At 33.3% G+C, this 4,920-nt stretch overlaps 1 pseudogene; it reads left to right on the top strand.

Annotated features, from left to right (window-relative positions):
• The first annotated feature begins 268 nt into the window (after positions 1-268).
• On the top strand, positions 269-4,217 carry LOC124233661 (olfactory receptor 5L1-like; annotated as a pseudogene).
• The last annotated feature ends 703 nt before the right edge of the window (positions 4,218-4,920 follow it).

Here is a 4,920-nt window from a genome sequence, read left to right as displayed (position 1 = left end):
TTGAGACTAAACAAAACTGAAAGAATTACCCATAGGCATGTACTATGAGAAATATTAAAATGCATCATTTGGGGAGAAGGAAAATAGTACCAGACAGAAAATTAAAGCTACCCAAAGAAATGAACACTGGTAATTTTATAAAGAATAAGTGGATCTTTTTTCATATTTTAATTGTTCTAAAAGACATCAAACTGTCTGAAGGAAAAAAGAATAGCAATGAAATGGTACTTATAGGTTCTGTCAGAGTATAATACATAATAATATCATGATGGGTAAGAGAGGACTTAGAAGTTTACTGTTTCAAGATCCATAGGAGACCAATGATTTATTTAAAAAGTTTACTGTGAACTCCTAGAAAACCATTATCATTTTAAGGAAGCAAAAATAATACGTCAACAGAGGATGCAAGATAAGTGGAATCACAGAAAAATTCTTACAGAAGAAGACAGAAAAAGAAAAGAAGCAAGGGATAGATTAAACAAATAGAGATAAAGTATAAAGATGATAGATTTAATTAATCCATATAAGTAATTGCATTAACTATAAATAGTCTAGACATCCAAATTAAAGTTGGAGATTGTCATATTAGACATTTAACAAAACAAATCTCTGCACAATCTAAAGAAATCTTCTTAATTATAGACATTATGAGTTAAATATAAAAAAATAGAAAAGACCTCATGCATGGATATATTAATATACATATAGAGTAGAACAAAGAAAAAATAAAAACAACAAAACAAAATCTCAACATGATTCTTAAATTAATTGACAAGCTGATTATAAAATGTATGCAGTAGGAACTAAAAAAAGACAAAGTTGAAAGTGAGAAAATAATTGGAAGCATCTCACTATCTGATCTCAATAACTACTATAAAGGTAAAGTAACTAAGATAATGCAGTATTACAAATATAAACATATAAGTCAATGGATGAGAGTAGAGGATCCAAATACAGACACACATCTGAAAGGTCAAATTACTCTCCACAAAGATACAATGTCTGTACAATGGAAAAAATTGTCTTTTAACAAAGAATGATGGATAATTTAAACATCCACGTGCAAAAGATGGTTTATGGGATATAAATCCATAAATAACATCATATACAATAATTAACTGAAATAATCATAAAACTAAGTGTAATATCAAATTTGTAAAACTTCCAGAAGAAAACAAGAAAACATTCTTTGTTATTTCATATTGGACCAATATTTCTCCTTTTTTTTTCCTTAAAGATTGGCACCTGAGCTAACAACTGTTGCCAATCTTCTTGTTTTCTTTTTCCTGCTTTTTCTCCCCAAGTCCCCCCAGGACATAGTTGTATATTTTAGTTATGGGTCCTTCTAGTTGTGGCATGTGGGACGTCACCTCAGGATGGCCTGACAAGTCGTGCCATTTCCGCACCCAGGATATGAACCAGCGAAACCCTGGCCTGCTGAAGCAGAGCACAGAAACTTAACCACTCGGCCAAGGGGCTGGAACCTAGACAAATATTTCTTACATATGAATTCCAAATCATGGTGAATAAAAGAAAAATTATGTGAGACGTCATCAAAATTAAATATTTTGCTCTTCAAAAGCCACTGTTGCAAGAATGAAAAGACTAAACTTATAATAGAAGATATTCTTTCCAAGTACATGTCTGAGAAAGGATTTGTATCCATGGTATAGACAAACCTCTCAAAATTTAACAACACACTTCTAAATAAATCAAAGTTGAAAAAAGAAAGCACAATACAAATTATATAAAATTTTGAATTGAATGAAAATTAAAACATAATATGTAAAATTTTAAAAGATGCTTCTAATGTGCTTAAAGGGAAATTTAGGACTTTGAATACCTAAATTAGTAAAGAAGCAATATGTCAAATCTAGAAGCTTAGCTTCCATATTTAGAAACTATAAAAAAGAATAATTAACTAAAAGCTAACAAACAAAAAGTAAAAGGAAGGATATAATAAACTCTAGAGCATACACCAACAATAGAAAGCTAGAAATTGATAGAGAAAATCAGAGTTTGAATTTTGAAAAATCAATAAAATTGACAAAATGTTTTCTAGAATTACTAAGAAAAAAGGAGAGGAGATACAAATTAGCATATTCAGATTTTAAAATGACTATAGTGAATATTATGAACGGCATATGTGAACAAATTAGTCGACTTGGATGATATGGACAGATTCTTAAAAAGACAAATTTACCAAAACTGACAAAAGAAAAAATAGAAAATCTAGATAGACATATAACAAGTTAATAGATTGAGTTCATAATTAAACCTGTACCACTGTGACAGAGTTCTCCTCTATTACCAATATATAGCCATAGATGGCTTGACTGGTTACATTTACAAAACACCTATATAAAAAATACTAGTTGATTAACTTATGTCAAAATTAGAAAAGGAGATCCTCTTTCCACTTCATGTTATTAAGCCAGTATTACCCTAATAACAAAGTCAAGAAAGAAACACGAGGAAGGAAAACAAAATGCAATGTTCCACATAGTGGTAGATATAAAATTCTCAGCAAATTATTAGCAAAATAACTCTCATAACACACATAAAAGGATAATAAATCATGACCAAGTGAGATCTATTCCAGGAATGCAAGGTAGATTTAACATATGAAAAACAATTAATGTAACACATCACGGATAGAATTAAAGACAAAAAAACTTCTGGCCACCTCAAAATATGCAGAAAAAAGTATTTGCCACAATCCAACAGCCATTTAAGATAAAAATTCCCAACAAATTAGAAATAGAGAAAATTACCTCAATTACTCAATTCAATTATTCAATTACTTCAATAGAGAAAATTACTACCAAGCTTGCTTCTATCATCACACTTAATGGTTTGGGAATGAATGATTTCCCCTATAGTGAAAAACAATGCAGGATGTCCACTCTCAGTACTGGTGATGATGATAGACAGACAGATAGTTAGATAGATAGATAGATAGATAGATAGATAGATAGATAGATAGATAGATATAGATTAATAAATCAATCTGTTCTCCTGATTTGAAGTAAAACTAATTTTATTCACAGATAGGTTTCTGCTGATTTTTAAATTAATTTTTATCTGTGGGCTCCACTGAGATGGTGAACATTTTGAGTTATTTGACAATTGTGTTTTAAATGTACTCTGTTTGATATTGATGTATTTTTTTGAAGTTTATATAAATCTATTTTCTCTCTAATTCTATTTTCAGAAGAAACCAAAAAAAAAAACACCATCATTTGGTTTCCCAAACCTGATATATGATGTAAATAGGAGAAGAGCACTGTACCACTGTGGCAGAGTTCATTGTTCTTGGATTATCAGATCCCCTGAGCTGAGAGTCTTTCTCTCCCTTCTGTTCCTTCTCACATATGGAGTCACTACGTTTGGGCCAACCTTGACATAATTGCACTGATTCAGGTCAGCTCTAAACTTAACACCCTCATGCACTTTTTTCTCAGCCATTTATCCTTTGCGGATCATTGCTGTTCCACAATCATCACGCCAAAGATCTTATCCAATATCTTAAGAAAAATGTCATCTCTTTCCTGGGATGCATGATGCAGTTCTAATTGTTTTGGGCATGTGCAGTCACTGAGGTATTCCTGCTGATTGTGATGGCTTATGATCATTTCTTGGCCATCTGTAGCCCACTGCTGTACATGGACTCCATGTCCCAGAAACTTTGAATGGTGCTGGTTTCTGGCTGTACTTCTCTGGAACTGTGTGTTCTCTGGTTCATGTGTTTAGCTCTTGAAATCCCATCCTATAGGTCGAATGTAATTAACCACTTTTTCTTTTTTGGATTTACTCCCTCTCTTTATTCTTTCTTGTTATGATATCTCTAGGAATGAACTTGTGGTGTTCACTGTGGCCACTTTCAATGAGATCATCACCATCTTGATCATCCACACCTCCTGCTTGTTATTCTCATCACCATCCTAAGGATGCACTCTGCAGACGGAAAGTGCAAAATCTTTTCCACCTGCACCTACCTCCTCACAGCCATCATTGTTTTCCATGGAGCAATACTTTTCATTTATTGCCAGCCCCGTTCTGTCAAGAGTATTAATACTGACAAAGTAGCCTCGATATTCTACAATGCAGTGATTCTCATACTGAATCCCTGATTTATAGTCTGAGGAACAAGGATGTGAAAGAAGCTCTCAAGAGTTTTGAGATCCAAATTCCCTTTTGAAAAGCTATTTTCTTAGCAAGAGTCAGGGTTTTATCAAAGACTTTCAATGAGGGGCTAGCTTTGAGTGGATGTGAATGGAAAGTAAAATAGGGATGCATTTTTTGAGCTAACGGATGATGCATGCTTTTTTTGTTTTCCAGCTGCCTATCTTTATTAAACCATGTCTTATCCTCTTTCTTGGAGAGTTCAAGTGTATCAGGTACCTATGCTGCTCTTCTCTGATCTCTAACTGTCTTGAATGGGTTTTTCGGGTGATATTGTTAGACATAGTTTCCTGGTTTGAAATAACATCAATATATTTCTAAAAAAGTGTACATAAAGAGATATGTCTTTTCATCATCTGTAATGCCTGCAACCATACTTTTATTTTTTGTTTGTTTGTTTGTTTGTTTTGTGAGGAAGATTGGCCCTAAGCTAACATGTGTTGCTAATCTTCCTCTTTTTGCTTGAGGAAGATTGTCACTGAGCTAACATCCTTGCCAATCTTCCTCTACTTTATGTTGGATGCTGCCACAGTGTGGTTGATGAGCTGTGCTAGGTCCTCTTGGGGATCTGAAACCGTGAACCCTGGGCTGCCTAGGCAGAATGCACAAACTTAACCACTATGCAACCAGGCCGGCCACACATGAAACCATTCTTGTTAAACTGACTTTATTATTTTTCACATGGAAAGCATGTGCATTTGCCTCATATTCTATGTTTTTTTCCAAGAATATTTG

The sequence above is a fragment of the Equus quagga genome, unplaced genomic scaffold, assembly GCF_021613505.1.
Source record: "Equus quagga isolate Etosha38 unplaced genomic scaffold, UCLA_HA_Equagga_1.0 208877_RagTag, whole genome shotgun sequence".
NCBI lineage: Eukaryota > Metazoa > Chordata > Mammalia > Perissodactyla > Equidae > Equus > Equus quagga.
The sequence above is the reverse complement of the archived record's forward strand: the minus strand, read 5'-3'. Positions and strand labels throughout refer to the sequence as shown.